The sequence below is a fragment of the Petaurus breviceps genome, unplaced genomic scaffold, assembly GCF_028583685.1.
Source record: "Petaurus breviceps papuanus isolate PSGF00001 unplaced genomic scaffold, PetGlider_PUasm1.0 178, whole genome shotgun sequence".
Classification (NCBI taxonomy): Eukaryota; Metazoa; Chordata; class Mammalia; order Diprotodontia; family Petauridae; genus Petaurus; species Petaurus breviceps.
Genome location: NW_027185777.1, coordinates 4583827 through 4601062, shown reverse-complemented (window position 1 = coordinate 4601062; position 17236 = coordinate 4583827).

Genomic DNA, 17236 nt, shown 5'->3' with positions numbered 1-17236 from the left:
TATAAAAGTAATAAATACCAAGTATTTAATTTCAAGCTAGTTTATAGAAAGAATACTAACAATGGAAGGGATCAGCCTTACTGGTGCCTAAGGTGATGATTGAGTTGCATGAAAGTATATAAACTAATTATCACATCTATACTAAGGACCATTCAGTAGTAGTGTTAATGAGTTAATGAAGAATGGAACGCTGTTTCCAGAATAGTGCAATCTTAGAGTCAAGCAAATGTGGGTTCCTATCCCACCTCTGATAATTATGAGCTTTGTGACTCTAGGTAAGTGTCTTCATTTTTCTCAGTACCATTTTGTTTATTTAGAAATGGCTGTAGGCATAGGGTCAAGGAAATGTTCTTGCATAGGATGGTAAATATGACAGGTGATAATTGGAAGCATATTTAGTAAAATAGCCTTGCTAATTCTACCATCTTTTGCTATTTGCCAGTCTTGAATGGGAAAAATAAACATATCTGATTAACTTCAACAACCCAGGAAAGAGTGCTTTCTCTGTATTCTCTACTAAGTATTGAGGTATAAAGATAGATAATTCATGAGCTTATGTACAATGCATAGACAAAACTGAAGGCAAATGAGAATCCAAACTAAAAGTTGCTTTCTCATGGAATGAAGCTAACCACTAGTTCTTGAAGGATATGTTAGTGGAGCTTAGTCATAAATATCCTACCAATAAAAAAGCATTTTTAAGGATAAGCCTAGTGATGGACTTTATGCCTCTTTTTATTTTAAGGACCAGTTTGGATAAGGTAGAAAAGGCGTGATACCAGGTAAATTACAAGGTTTTGTCCAGAAGTTCTCAAAGACTATAGGTCTGTGCCCATAGAGTATTCAGATCAGGGGTTCTTGACCATTTTTTTTTTGCTGTGGAGCCTTTGGCAATCTGGTGAAGCCTGTGGACTGATTCTCAAATAATGCTTTTAAATGCAAAAAAATAAATAGAATTTCAAAGAATCAAATTAGGTTAAAATAGTTATATTTTTTTAAAAATTCTTGGATTCCAGGTTAGAAGACCCTATTTGCATTTTGGTCCAATAAAGGAAAATTTACACTAAAAAAATCAGATTCTTGAAACCTTGAAGTATATAAGAATATAAAGGCATGAGTTTCATGGGAGCTTAGAGAGAGGAAAATCATTTCCAGGAAGAGGGATGAGGGAATACTTCAAGGAATAAGTTATAATTTACATGAGTTTTTAAGGATAGTTAGAATTTTAATAGATTAAGAATTGTAAAAGAAAAACTATATTAAAAAATAACTACATATCTGAGAGTTCACCTACCAAGACAAAAATTGAACAAATAAAACAAAAAAAATGTTCTTTATAAATTCTTAGATGATTGAAGATATATTTGTTTATAGCTGTGTGAGTCTAATGTAGTAGAAATGATAACACTTTCTAAATTAATTTATAGATTGAGTAACATCCTTATCAAACAACCAAAGATTATTTTTTAGCACAAGACAAAATTCAACTAGAGGATCAAGACATTAAGGGACATAGAAGATACAAGATCTCCTTTAGATAATATAGCATATCAAATTATACTGCAAAATTGTAATCACCAAAAGCATTGAGCAATGGTTAAATAGAAAAGTTGGTTAATGGAATAGATTAGGTAAATAAATTTCAGAAACAAATAAGCATAGTAGCATAAGATTCAGTGAAAATCAGTGATATTAGGTACGGGGGTAAATATATTCAACAAAAACTACTAGGAAAACTCAAAATTAGTTCGGCAGAAGTTAGGTTTAGAATTAGAACAACAACTCACAATTAAGATACCCAATACAATATTGCAGCCAAATGCTATAGCAGATAGATTATTGTGCTTGGAGTCAGAAAGACCTGAGTTCAAGACGACCTTAAATACTTACTAGCTATGTGACCCCTGGGAAGTCACTTAATCTCTGTATGCCTTAGTTGCCTCATCTGTGAAGTAGACATAATAACAGTAGCTACCTCCTATGCTTCTTGTGAGAGATCAAATTAAATATTTATAAATTGGTTAGCACAGTGCATAGCAAAAATAAATGTTTATAACTTTCTATTCCCCACATGACTTAAAAATAATGTCAGTTAAAGAAGAAGGGAAAGAGATATGTTTCACATTTTCATAGGGGCAGACTTCTTGACCAAAAAAGAAGAAAACTGAAAATTGTAAAAGACAATTGGACAATTTTAATTACATAAAACTGAAAATCTTGAGCACAAATAAAACCAGTGTGGTTAGAATTAGAAAGGAAATAGTTAACTGGGGGAAAATCTTTGCAAAAAATTTCTCTAATAATCATTTGTTAATACCCAAGATATATAAGGAATTCTGTGTGTATGTTAATATAAATAACCAAAGGATATGCTTAGAAAATTTTCAAAAAATACTTCATATCATTGTTGTTCGTCCTTCATTTTTAAAGAGGACCAATGATATCATGAGGTGATGTCTTGACTTGCACATGAATTGAATAAAAGTGAGGTAGAGTTGCTCAAAATTGTTAGCTTTGCTCTCTCTCTCTTCCAGAGTCATCGAAGTCCAGCGACAAGATAAAAATCCAGATGATTGGCAATGGATCATCTTGGTGTCTTTGATATCTAATGAATCTTTAAGCACCTGAATCACATGATTCACAGCATTCACACAGAAGCACACATGATTCACACATTCAATGATTCATAGCCCCCATTTTAGCCACCTTCATGGCCATTGGAACAAATCGATCTAATTCACCCATTCTGCTGGGGGAAGTCTTCACATGCTTGGAGTAGACATCTTCCTAATTCACTAATAGGTTTGAGGCCTGTTGATTGCCTTCAACCCAGGGTAGTCTATCTGTTTTATATCATATTACTAAGAAAACTACTACTTGACCTGACTGTGATATTCTACCTCATGCATATTAGATTGGCAGCCAAAAAGGAAATAAGTAATGGTTGGAGAGTTGATGAGGGTCAGACACTCTGATGCATTGCTGGTGGAACTGTGAATTTGTCCAAAAATTTTGGAAAGCAATTTGGAAAAATCAACCAGAAGTCACTAAACTATGAAGCAATGATACCACCAAAAAGAGAGGAAAAGATCCATCCATACAATCATTTGTAGCAACCTTTTTTTGAGTTGTTTTTAGGGGAAAAAAATGGAAATAAAGTGGGCACCCTTCTGTCACACAATTGTTGAACAAATTATCCTACATGAATAATTGAACAAGTTAAGGCCAATTAATGTAATGGAATATTATTATATTGTACAAAATTATCAAATAGATGGATTTAGTGAAAACTGGGAAGATTTGTATGAGGAGTGAATTAAGAATAACCAGAATAGATTGTGGTGAAGTACTATTATTGTAAGAAATGATGAGGGGAATGGTTCCATTAAAACTTGGGAAGTCCTATATGAACTGATGCAAAGTGAAATGAGTACAACCAGGAGAACATTTTGAACATTGTACACAGTAACAGTAACACTGTGTGGTGATCAACTTTGATAGATTCAGCTCTCCTCAGCAATACAACAATCCAAGACAATTCTGAAGGATTTATGATGAAATTCACTATCTACCTCCAGAGAAAGAACCAATGGAGTCTAAATGCAGAACATACTTTTTTTACTTTATTATTGGGGTTTTTTTTTGGTCTGAGTTTGCTTTTGCAATAGAAATATTTTACATGATGGCACAAATATAATCTATATGAAATTGCTTGCCTTCTCAAGTAGGGAGATAAGGAAGGAAAGAAAGAAAAATATATGGAACTTAAAAAAAAGAATGTTCAAAAAAATCCCTTAAGAAAGGGGGGGGAGGGTAAAAGGAAGCAGAACAATGTAGCTACAGGAAAACAACCATGAAAAATTTAAAAACTGATTAGTGAGATGTCTAGTATAGACTTGAATAGTGGTAAATTATGTCTACCACTTCTTAACAGAGAAGGACTCTAGATAGAGTTATGGAATAAAACAAACATTTTTAGACATGGCTACTATGTGATTCTAGGACTGACTACACTATTTGCTCCAGGACAGGGCTTCTATTGAGGGTAAGGGAATTTTAGCAGAAGGTGGGAAGAAATGAATAATGATGATGATACACAAAAGAAAGAAAAGAATATCAATGAAACATTAAAAATACACAGAAGAGAGAAGTTCAGAAAGGGACACAAGCAAGCAAAATAGTTTTGTTACTGTTGTTTTAATTGTAACATACATTTTGAAAACTAGGTATAAGTTCAGTTTCATATACAAACCTATTCTTTGTACATTGAATTGTTCACGTTAATTGATTTATAAGATAATAGTAGAAAAAAAATTCTGCATCAAGAGAAAGCTTATACATCCTACACATAAAGATATGAGGCAGGGGCGGCTAGGTGGTACAGTAAATAGAGCATTGGCCCTGGAGTCAGGAGTACCTAAGTTCAAATCCAGCATCAGACACTTAACACTTACTAGCTGTGTGACCTTGGGAAAGTCATTTAACCCCAATTGCCCTCCAAAAAGCAAAAGAAAAAAAAGATATGAGGCAGAATGTTCCAATGAACATAGCACTGGACTTGGAGTCTGGAAGACCTCAGTTCAAATCCTACTTCAGATACTTGTTACCACTCTTGCTTGGCAAGTCACTTAACATCTCTCTGCTTCAGTTTCCTCATCTCTAAAATAAGGGGGTTGAATTGGCTTTGTATGATCCTGTGATCCTAAGTACATGAGCCAAGATATGGCAGCTGAAAAATGCTAAGATGTTTTTGAGAATAGATGACATCAGTTTCAGGACTAATACAATGGTATAAATAAAATACTTTTGAAAAAATGTTTACTCAAAATATTATACAAATATTTTCTGCATTTTGTAACTCTTGAGAACATGAGACTTTCCTTAGTCACACCAAAGAAATGAGATTCTTAGATCCATTTGGCAATTGCTTAAGAAATGGTTATAATGCACAACTTAATTTATTGATGGAATTCATGTTGTGTGTTGAGCAAACATTTTCATCAGGCAGCTAGACATTGCAAATTATAAAAGAGAAGAATATGCTTTCCTCAATACCTATTAATTGTTAATAAAAAGTGGAATAGGGAAAGTTATTTCTGATAACAAAAGTGTCCTTTTGGCATTATCTCTTATGTATGGTGGCTAAAGGCATTAAGCTGGGGAAAAGCCATGGCAGGAGACAGTCCACTCTCTGTTAGAAAGCAGAGCCTGTTTATAAAAAGAGGAAATGTATGGGTAACATAAGAGGCATTATTTCTAACAAGCATACTTATACCATGTACGGCACCATGGAGAGTTGGAAAATAAAGGAGTCAGCAGTAAAGGGCAGTGGTGCCCTCGTAGCACTGTGATTAAGTGTCTGGCTGAGGCTGCCACTTGTTTTTGTAGTCTGATTTTTTTTATTCAGTTTGCAATACAAAGGCTGGTCCCACAAGAATAAAATCTTGTCAGCTGCCTAGTGTATCACTCAGTTGGATGGAGAAAACTACATCTCTTCCCTGTGGGAAGAAATCTAATAGTATGTGACTTTTTCTTTATGTGTTTTATTTGCCTATAGAGTATGTTTGCATGTATGGAGGAAAATTTGGCTTTCTGGTGATGATCAGATCAAATTAAATTGGAATGCCTGGTATTTAAGGTCCTTTCTTAATTTTCCATACTTTCCCTTTCCTCTTCTCTCTAATGCAAATGTATTATTAGTTATTCTCTATCACAACCCCTCTGTTTTAACCTGGCCAATTTTTATATTCTCTTTACATTATTACTTCTGCTCCTGTTCTTTTGCTAATGTTTCCGGATATATTTGGAACATTATCTTGGTATTCCAGTAGATGTCCATAATCAACCATTAGTTAACAAGCACTTATTGTATGTCAGGCATTGTACAAAATGCTGGGAATACAAAGGCAAAAAACAAAACAAAACCAAAAACATAAACAACAACAAAAACAAGACACAACATGATCATCCATGCTTTTTTTTTTTCCGGTAATTCACTTGATGATGTCTTTCCCAGTAGCTCTGTAGATAACATTGAGACATGAGGATGGAACAGGAAAACATTTATGAGGGGTTTATGAATTGATCAACTGGTTAGATCCAAAAGAGTTAGATTAAAGGATAAACATAAAACGGGAGTTCTCTGTCTCCTGGGGTTATGTCCTTGCCCTGCATGACATTTTCTGATGAAGGTATTGGTGGCATTATTACCAAATTTTGGATCAACAAGAAGCTAAGAAGGATACCTAGTAAAGTAGATGATGGAATTTACATCTAGAAACCTAGAAAACTGACACACCAAAACAATGAACTGAATCTCACAAGATGAAATTAAAAGTAATAAATGCCAAGTACCTCTATTCATTGTAGGCTATTGTATCAGCAATGCCATATTCACAATGCCTATGGAGATTACAAATATGCTGATATAATTATCCATTACAAAATACATCATGCTTGCCATATGGGGGAATAAACTAGAAAATTTATTAAGATACCAAAAGACTGAGTCCCAAAACCAGAAAGTGAAAGCCATCAGAGTAGTTATGACATTGGCACAGGTAGATAAAGTAGAAAGCTCCCACATTTTCAAGCCTTTGAAACAGAACAGGCTACCTCAGGCAAAGGCCCTCCTCTCCCCACTCACAGCAACCACCCAGCGTCCGGGGAGCACACTCCCAGCAGCTCCGGCCCCTGGCAGTCCTCAGCAGGAGTCCTTAGCAGGAATTCTGGCTAACTGAAAAAAAGGGCTTTGCGCTGCTGCTGCCTCTGCTGCTGCTGCTGCCGTTGCCACCACCGCCAGCCACCGCAGGAATGCTAGCTTGGCTTCCGCTTCCTCTTGCTCCGCCCCTTCCTGCTACGTCAGCAAGTCCAATGGGGCATGGAAGATCTTTAAATCCCATAACCCTTACAGCTATACAGTTGAAAATTCTACTAAAATCAAAGCATGCCCATGTCTTTGCCAAAAGGTGATAGTTACTGTCATATTCTACCAAGCTGGAAAGGCGGCCAGATGACATAATAGATAGAGTACATAATAGATAGAGGACTTGGAGCTAGGACTCCTGAATTTAAATCTAGCTTCAGACACTGTCTGTACAACCCTGGACAAGTGACAATCTTTCTTGAACTTAATTTGCTCATCTGTAAAATGAGGTGTTGTGAGCCCAAAATGAGATCATATTATACATAAAGGACTTTATCAACCTTAAAATAGTCCTGTGGGGCGAGGTCAGCCTGCTTGTATCTTCAGCGCTTAGCAAAGTTCCTGACAGTCAACAACTAATTAGATTCATGTTGATTGATTGAGTTTGGAGGTAGAATTTTAAACCTGGCACAGAAAAATGATATGTAATCAATAAGCATTTATTCCATGCCTATTATGCATTAAGCACTAGAAATGCAAATACAAAGAGTGAAACAACCCCTACTCTCAAGGAGTTTACATTTTCACCGAGAAGGATATTACAGCAGCTACCCACATCTCCAGTTTTCATATGTAGTCCCTTGCCCAGAAACCCAGCTCAAGATTTACATAGCTCCTGTTTGGTTTGAGTCTCTCAAAAATCTTTCTTTGGCTTGTGCCCGGATGAATGGCATAATTTGAATACTTATTTTAAGTCATCTTGAGGGTAAGAATAGGATCAACGAAAAGTCTTTTTTTGTGTGTTCATGGGGAAGTTTTAGCAGATGACTCTAAGGAGAGTGAAGGATTTGGGCATGTATATTAAATTGTGCTTCCTGATAGCTCTGATTGTTTTTATGTTAATTTTTATAGCCTCAGATCCTAGCACAGAGCCTTGCCTATAATAAATGCTTAATAAATAATTGTTGAAGTAGAAATTATCCTTCAGGGGAGGCTAAGTGTTGCAGTGAATAGAGCACCAGCCCTGAAGTCAGGAGGACCTGAGTTCAAATTTGACCTCAGACACTTAACACACTTACTAGCCGTGTAACTTTGGGAAAGTCGCTTAACCCCAATTGACATCCAAAAAAAAAAAAGCAAAAGAAAATTCAAAATTTTCAGACTGTGATGGACATGATGTCATGAACAAAAAAAATATAAACAAGGAGATTTATGGAAGAATGAGAATCAATCAATCAGCTAGCAAGCATTTACTGTATGCCTAGGGTAGGGAATCCAAAGAAAAAGTATAAGTGGTCACGCCTTGAAGGAGTTAACATTTTAATGGGGGAAGCAACATGTAAATAAACATATATGTAAGAAACATGGAGAAGCTATGGAAGATTACCTTTGATGCGTTAGCACAGCGCTGTAGATCCCAGAAAAGACCCCCTGCAGAACATGGCATTTGCAAGAAGCCTGGAAGGAAGCCAGGGAATGACAACAGAGGCCAGAAGCCAATGAAGTTGGAAAAGTCAAGGTCATCCAAAGAAAATAGCGCCATATTTGGACAGGGGAGTTTTGATGAGCTCAAATTTAAAATGGATAAACAGCCTAGGCAAAATGCATGGTGTGCCTCATATCAGTCAAAAACCATCAGAATGACAGAGACTACCAAAAAAAATAGATATCAGTGGCAACATAGAGATATTTTTTAAGATACCTAATCTCCAATTAGGAAGGGAGTTCAGAGATGGGTTCTGTGTCCCCAGGAAGTCATGCCTCTCCAGCAGCAGGGGAGGTACTATTTCCCTTTTCCAACATTGCTGTGACCTGTCCACATGTTTGCAACCACAGTCTGTCCATCAGTCAAGAAGCATTTATTAAATGTTGGTTATGTGCCAGGCTCCCCTGTATTAGGACAGTCATATGTGGGAAAAGGGAAATGCATTAGCAACTGCTCATGGCCCCTGGATTATTCCCTATCAAGGTGATGATTTTGATCTGCCCATCTTGGCCCTGTAGGATTGGGCTGGTTGGGCAAGTGGCAGGCCTGAGCCTTCTTCCTTCCCATTTCTCATGTGGATCCTGCCAGTTGACTTCTGCTTTTCTCAGAGAAGCCCTATGAGATAATCAAGGGTTTTCTTTGGTCAGAATGTGCTCCTGCTTCTCAACATCTTGCTACTCATTGTGCTGGGACACAGGGTCACCTCAACTCCCACCCCAGGCCCAGACCCATCACATTCTGCCTTGGGATAATAACATTGGTTTGCAAATATCCCTTGATATCTCCCAGATTTCCTGTCCTTGAGGAATTTTCCTTCCAGTGGCAAGGCTGAAGCGGTCCTTCTTTTAGTTATGACTCTAAGAGAAGCAGTAGTATGCAAAACAAAGAAAGTAAGTCTCATGGGACTCTGTCCTAGCCAGACCATGTCTGGAACATTGGGTTCAATTGTGGGTGCTACTTTAGGGAATTGGAATGTGTCCAACAGAGAGTGTAGACACTATGTGAAAAGACAATTGGTTAGGAGAACTGGAGATAATTTAACCTGGATTAGTCTAGTTATCTTAATGAGAGAGAGAGAGAGAGAGAGAGAGAGAGAGAGAGAGAGAGAGAGAGAGAGAGAGAGAGAGAGAGAGAGAGACAAACAGACAGACAATTTATTAAGCAACAATTAGGTCAGATCAAACTTATTCTAGCACATAGGACGCACTTGATAAATGTTTGTTGATTGATTGATAAACTAATCTTACTTTCTCTTTTCAATTAGATTAATAATAGAGGGGATGCCTTATGCATTTTAACAAGGCATTGGACAGAATCTTTTATAATATCCTTACATAATTTCAGAAATGTAGATTAAATAATAGATTTATTATTATAAATAATATGTATGTTTATTATATCTTATGTTATATTTCATATATATTATATAAATATAAAAAAACTGTGCAACTGCACAAGTCTTCATAAAAAAGAGTAAACAATGGTTAGTGGACCACCATCGTCTGTGCATGGGCTTATGATGGGGTAGTGAGAAAAGTACTAAAAAGCTGAATCAGGGAAATGGGAATTCAGATCCTCACTTTGAAACTCACTAGTTGCATGGCTAGTTTGGTCCCCTCATCTGCAAAATGGGAATAATAAACCTGTAAAACTTACATTGCATAGTTGTTGTGAAATTTAATTGGGTTTTGTAAGCTTAAGGATAAAGCAAAAATTTTCTTTTATGTAACATAGTGTGACAGAAAGACCACATAGGAGCTGTTCCCAATGACCTACTGTGTGACCTTAGATATGTAACTGATTCTCTCTCTCTCTCTCTCTCTCTCTCTCTCTCTCTCTTTTTGGAGGGGGGAAGGCAGGGCAAGTGGGGTTAAGTGACTCTCCCAAAGTCACATGGCTAGTAAGTGTTAAGTGTCTGAGGGCAGATTTGAACTCAGGTCCTCCTGACTATAGGACTGGTGCTCTATTCACCTTGCCACCTAGCTGCCCCCTGATTCTCTCTTGGCTCCAATATTCTCAGCTGTAGAATGAGGACAGGGGAGTGATTTTTATGACCTCTTAGGTCATTGTAGATTTGTATGAGTCTACTATTTCCCCTAGGATTATTTTCTGATGTCTTGACAAATTCTCTCCTAATAGTCTTGAATTGGATATTAAGTATACATCGCTGGCATGTAGGGGCATGGAGGAAACAAAAACATACTCTACTTAATAGGTAGATTGAATTGATTTTCTGTGTGTTGATATAAACTCTTGAAACCACTATAGAAACTTCTTTCCCTTATAGATTTGGAGTAGCCATCCATGGGGATTATTTTAGTTATCTTCCCTTTACAGCAGTCTTGTAGGGACTTGGTCTTATTTCTCTTTCCATTACTAAGACAGTTGGTCTGATATGAGTCTCCACCTTTTTCCCCCCATAAGAGTGACTTATAAATCCTCAAGACTGATATGGAAGTCTCCTCTCTGAGAGGTCCCCATAATACAGTAACAAGCTTTTCAAGAACCTACTAGCAATGTGAATAGCTAATAGATGGATGATAGGTAATACATGTTTTCACTAGGTAGCATCAAAATGGGGTCAAGACCTTGAAATGGAGAATATGGAATTGATAGTTTTCATTTTTGCCCCTAGGAATGCCTTTCTGAACAAATAAAGCTCCTACTTTAAATAGGCTTACCCTACTTGGACCCATTTTCCCAGCATGAAGTTAATATTTCAAGATCTGAACCATAGCACTTGCATAGAACACATTTCTTCTACAATTGCTAGTTTTCTCTAAGTCTGAAAGTAAATTACCTATTAGAATTTCAATTGATAGAAGCCTGGAACAGCCAATTAGAAATAATGGGGTGCCTTTGTGAGCACAATAACTTTTCAAACATCCCTTGTTATAGAACAAGCAGACCAAATATAGTGTCTTTATTCTCATGTCTGATAACCAGTGTTCAGGAGAAAAGAGGGAATACCCGCCCTGTTTGGCCTTTATCTGCCTTGCCCTTCTATAAAAGCAAAATCATTGGCTTTTAACTATTTTAACTCATCCGTCACCATAGGGATCTACAGACTCATGCTTTACATGTTTGACACTGGAGACAGGGCTCTATGGAAATATTTGAGAATACCCATGTGGGCATGAATGGAGAATGCATTTGCAATCACTTTTTTCAAGCAATAATTGAGCAAAGTCTAGGTCAGCTTCCCTTAATGGCCAGCTACTCTATTAGATATCTCTTACAAATGTTGGATATAATAAATGGCTCCTAATTGAGTAGGTGTTATCGGTAACTTTCTTGAAAACTTAGCTTCATGACATTTTCCATTGATTTTCCTTATATTAGAAAATGAAATGTCAGGAACTATTAATTGCATTTTCACAATAAGCAGTTACAGCAGGAATAACAGCTAAATGAAAGCACTTCCTGTCTAATGCACAATGGATGTATTCATTTAAATGTATTCAATTTAGATGAATGTAACATGTCTATATTCATTACCATTATACAGATCTGTAGGCTGAATTGATGGGGTTGTAATTGCCATCTTTATAAATGAGACAGTATTGCAGGTTTCCGGAAGAAAACCCATTTTGGTTTCACATTTCTCACTCCCACACAGTAGCATATTCTATAAGCTCCCTTTCTTGCACAGACATTTACCTTTGATTTCTGATAGGCCAAAGCATGGAGCATAGGGTCTCTTCAGCAGCCCAATGTATTGAGTGCACAACTTTGGACAAAGCAATTTTTTTTTTTAAAGCAATTGGGGTTAAGTAACTTGCTCAAGGTTACACGGCCAGTTATTTCTGGGTGTGGTGCTAAGTATGACAGCCCGGATTCCATCCCAGTCATCCCAACACTGGAGCCGGTGCTCTTACTCACTGTGCTACCTGGCCGCCCCAGCAGTTTGCTTTTGTGGGCCAGAAAGGAAGTAAGGTATGGTATGCTGAACAGCTCTATAACCAATATCTTCTTTGCCTAGGACAAGTAGCTGATAGATGTGTAAGGCACTAACACAGTGCCTTACACATGGTTAATGAATGTTGATTGATTGAGGGAGGAGGTATTTGTAGGTGTCACCAAAGAGGTAGGAAGTATTTCTGGGATGAGACTGCTGTGATGTCATGGTGGGCAGGGAAAAGGGTCCTGGGACACTTGCTGAAGCTCTTGCCATGGATGTAGAGTGGATAGGATTGTTCCCAGTGGGAAGCTGTCAATGGATTTAAAATTATCTGCCTTAGGTCAAAGCTCTGGTTGCCCCACCCAACTTACTGTCTTTTTGCTGAGAGACTTTCATTTATCCCATAGTACTGCCTTAAGGCTCACACCTGCCTAAATTCCAGCTGTGTTTGCAGCAGGATACATAAGAGTTTTCTATTTATCATGGAACATATTTTCCCAGGCCTTGGATGCTCTCTACTTCCTTCCTACTAATGAAAGAGAACAGAAGCTGTCCTCTGATAGGTGAAGTTTCTACCCTGATTGGGAAGGAAAATTGTAAACCAGCTCAAAGCACTTTTCCTTCTCTTTCACTACAAAAGGTATCTTGCAAAACCCTTCAGAGACCAGCTCCAATGGAGTGAGCCTAGCAACTCTCCTCAGAGGCATTCAGTATTCTTTGCTGCTCAAAGGAGCTGGTCCTAGTGCTATGGACATGGGAGTTCATTTGCCTATGTGCAATTCTTTGTTATATTGCCTGTTAAACCACTCTAGGAAGCAATCCTTGACCTTTATAAACTTGTGTGATGCAGCATCTGTATTTGATCGATAAGCAAGCAGGAAATTATATCTTTTCCCCCCATGGCAGACAAGCATAATTAAGCAATAAGGCAGTAGCTGTTTCTGTGATTATCTCAGGGTGCACCTGGGAACTGCCTTGTGCCTTTTCTAAAGTGTCTTCCTGGTAGAGGAGCTGTGTAGTAATTTATGCTGAGGAAGATGAAGTCGGTGGGAGGGAATGCTGATGAACAGCAGTTTCAGCCCAATATATATTTCTCAAAAATAAACTCCTATGTTCAACCTCCACCGATTAGAGAGTCCCTCTAATTTATGTAGTTACATAAGGAAATACTAAGCATTTACTTGTCAGTCCATGAGCAGGGCTGGAGGGGGGGGGGTGGAGCAAAGCCCTGGAAAGTTGCCCAAAAGTCAGAAACTGCATTCTTTCAATCTCAGAAGCAAAAGTGAGCTGCCCCCAAATTCTGTCATCCACAGAAATCTTCATCTATTCAATGTGTTCTATGTGGGCTTAAATTTAGGTATTGTCATTTTTCCCTGAGGTTTAGGGAATCATTAATGCCTGGACCAGAGTGAGTTGTCCCTGTCAAGCCCTTGAAGCTAAAAGTCTGGTCACTAAGGAAAAAAAGGCATACCTGAAGTGAGTTAGAAAATGAATGAGTGGTTTCCTGTTTTCTGTCCTCAGTTCAAAGGGGAAACACAGGGAAAGCAGGAGAGAAAGCAGATTAGGGAAAGAATGCTAAACTAGGACAAAGGAGATCTGAGTTCTAGTCCTGACTACTTAGCTGTATTCTAATGGGCAAGACTCTTGATATCTCAAATTCTGACCTTCCACATCTATAAAATAAGAGGGTTGGTTAGATGTTTTCTAAAGTTCCTTCTGTATCTAAGGTTCTGTGGTTTTACTTGGAGGAATTTCTCTCTGAACAAGGACTCACCTTTGTTCCACCTTGGATGATAAAGGCAGATGTCAAAGTAATTTGGGACTCTATCACATCACAATCAGAAGTAAAAGGTCCTTGGAGATTATCATGCACCCTTTTCAGTTGACAGAGACAGTGAAATTGAAGCCCTGAGACCAGGCTGGGCTAGTAAATGTTTAACAAGTGGCTCTCTGGGGGGGAATGTTGAAATAATATATTCCAAAGTTTAATCTGCATTATAAACATTTTCTTAAGGCTAAGAAATCAACAAAGCAATAAATCAAGCCCTCATTTGTAGTGTTTGCCAATTTCTATGGTGTGAACGCTTACAGAGAAAATTTAACAATGGGCTTTCTGACCAAGCTCCAGCATACTGCTGACTAAGGTCACACAGGTAATTAGTAGTAGACTTAAACCTAGTTCTTTTCATTGCTCCTCAACAAGTTATATATATATATATATATATATATATATATATATATATATATATATCCTTGAAAACGCATTATTACTTATCTATGAACATAATATTTTGACTTCAAAACACATTAAAATCATGAAAATGGTTCTTGAATTCTTTTTTTTTTTTTTTTTGCTTTTTTTTGGAGGGTGTAAGGGAGGGCAATTTGTGTTAAGTGATTTGCCTGAGGTCACAAGGCTAGTAAATGTTAAGTGTCTGAGTCTGAATTTGAACTCAGGTCCTCCTGATTCCAGGACTAGTGCTCTATTCACTGTGCCACCTAGCTGCCCCTCTTGAATTCTTTTAACATTGTTTCATTTTGCTTATTTTATGCCAATTTTTCTTCAATTTCTGTATTTTTGTGTTCCACATGTAATTTTCACTTTAAAAGCCTCCATATCTTTGGTGAGGATGTGTGTCATAAATTCTAAGTTCTATACTCTGTTTATTTTTTTTTTCAATACTGCATTGATTGAGAACTCTAGTTTCGAGTTTATTTGATTCCTTATACTTTCTTTTGATTCCTTCCTTCTTCCCATATTTCTTTCTCTTTTCCTCCCTTCCTCCTTCCCTTCCTTCTCCTTTTCTCCTTCCTTCCTTCTCTCCCTCCCTCCCTCCTTCCCTTGCTTCCTCCCTGCCTCCCTCATTCTTCCTTCCTTCCTTCCTTCCTTCCTTCCTTCCTTCCTTCCTTCCTTCCTTCCTTCCTTCCTTCCTTCCTTCCTTCCTTCCTTCCTTCTTTTTTTTCTGGAGTTTCTTGCTCCTTTTGCTCTTTAATTCTTCTGGGGTCCTCAGAATTATCAATATGATCAGGAAATTTTGGTTCATTTTCTTTCTGCTCTGGCTTCTGAGTTTTTATTCATTCCCCCTCTCCCCCAACTTTGTTCCTTATAGCTTAATGGTCCTCTCTTCTAATTTATCTTCTTGTGAGCTAGCTTTTGATGTTGGCTCTTTCCCTTCATCTTTAAAACCTTCTCCTAACTTCGGTTGCTTTTCTCTTAGTTTCCTCCAAAATCTTTGATTCTTCCCCTTTTTCCATTGCTGTACTAATCTCCATAGCTGGGCTTCCTTAGCCTCCTTGAGCTAGTCCCTTCCCAAAGTAAACTGTAGCAGAGAAGAGAATTGGTTCTACTTTTCAATCTCTCTCTGTCTCTCTCTCTCTGTCTCTCTCTCTGTCTCTTTCTGTTTGTGTGTGTGTGTGTGTGTGTGTGTGTGTGTGTGTAAGATCAAGCAGTTTTATTGGGAAGTCATGATAATAGACTGAGTTAGATTATGCTGGAATTCTCAAAATAGTCCCTTGAACATAAGAGTAAAAGGTCAAATTTGGCCTTTCATGTAAGAAATATGAATTCAACCCTCAGAGCTCTGAGCTAGTATTACCATCAAAGAGATATGAAGTACAGAAATTGATTTCCAGCTACTTCAGTTTCATAATCTGAGCACATATTCAGTATCACTGGAAATGATACCTCTACCTTGTATCCCTGAAGTCTCCAAGGGGGTCAGGGGTTTTATAGGTTTCATAATTGTTTGGAACAATGTGATTACTCCTCTTATTTTTGTCTGTGAGTGAAGAGATGGTTTGGATAGCATTGGTCCTGTTTCATTAATGAGGAGACTGAAAAACAGCATTGCCAAGGGACTTCCCCAAGGTCGTTCAATGAGTTGATGAAGCAACCCAAACTGCAACCTAATATGTCTACTACCACTATCAGAGGCTGGCAGAAATTCTGTCTTTGTCTATATGACTTGATACTTTAAAGAAAAAATGAATAATTCAATCAAAGATCCTATAATTCTGTATACTAAATAATTAACATAGACTTCTGTCATGATTCTTTTGTTTCTATATGAAAGTAAATCCTAAGACTAAAGCCTAACTCCATTAAATGTGATCTTGTATGACTTTAACAATGTCACTTAGAGCCTAGATTTCTTTATCTATAAAATGATGGGATTGTACTAAATATCTCCTAAGATGCCTTCTGTTTCCAAATCTATGATTCTGTAAATACCCCTGCCTAGAAAAATACATATTTTTTTCTAACCCTTCTCTCCCAAACATTAATTGTGAAATGTAATGACTAAAGAATTCACAGAAAAATTGTAATAATGAAAAAGAACCACTATTACCAAATCATTTAAAATTAATTTTACTAAGAAAACTATCAAATAATTGAATAATTCCTTTCTCAACCATTTTATGAGTCATTGAGAATGGTTAACAAGAAGTTTTCTTTTAATTTAAAAATGTTCTACTTATATTAATATGAGCTACTAAAACTTGTCTCCTCTAGTAATTAGTGAGAAGGATTATTTGGAAAGACTGAATTTAAAACAATCAGTGAGTTATTAACAATATCAGAAGAATACATGTAAAATCTCATATTTGGAAAGCATTACTTTATCAATTCCCTTTTAAAAAATTTTTCAAATCAACTGATACATTCAAAAATTATTATACCCATACTATGGTCAAGGTACTGTGCTAGATATTAGAGAAACAGAACCAATAATAAAATAACAAAATCATAGATTTGAAAATTAAAAAGAATATCCTGTCCAACCTATAGGCCAAAGGAATTTCCAGTATAATGATGGTCACTCCTATCCTCAGAGAGTTTCTATTATCCTGGTAAGGAGAAGATGAGAGGCTAACATTTTACTTGGGAATAGGGAATATGAACTTCTCTGTTTCTCTCTCTACTCTTATTTCTTTGGATAGTCTATCCAAAATTAAATATTAGAAAGGGCATTTGTCCACAGAA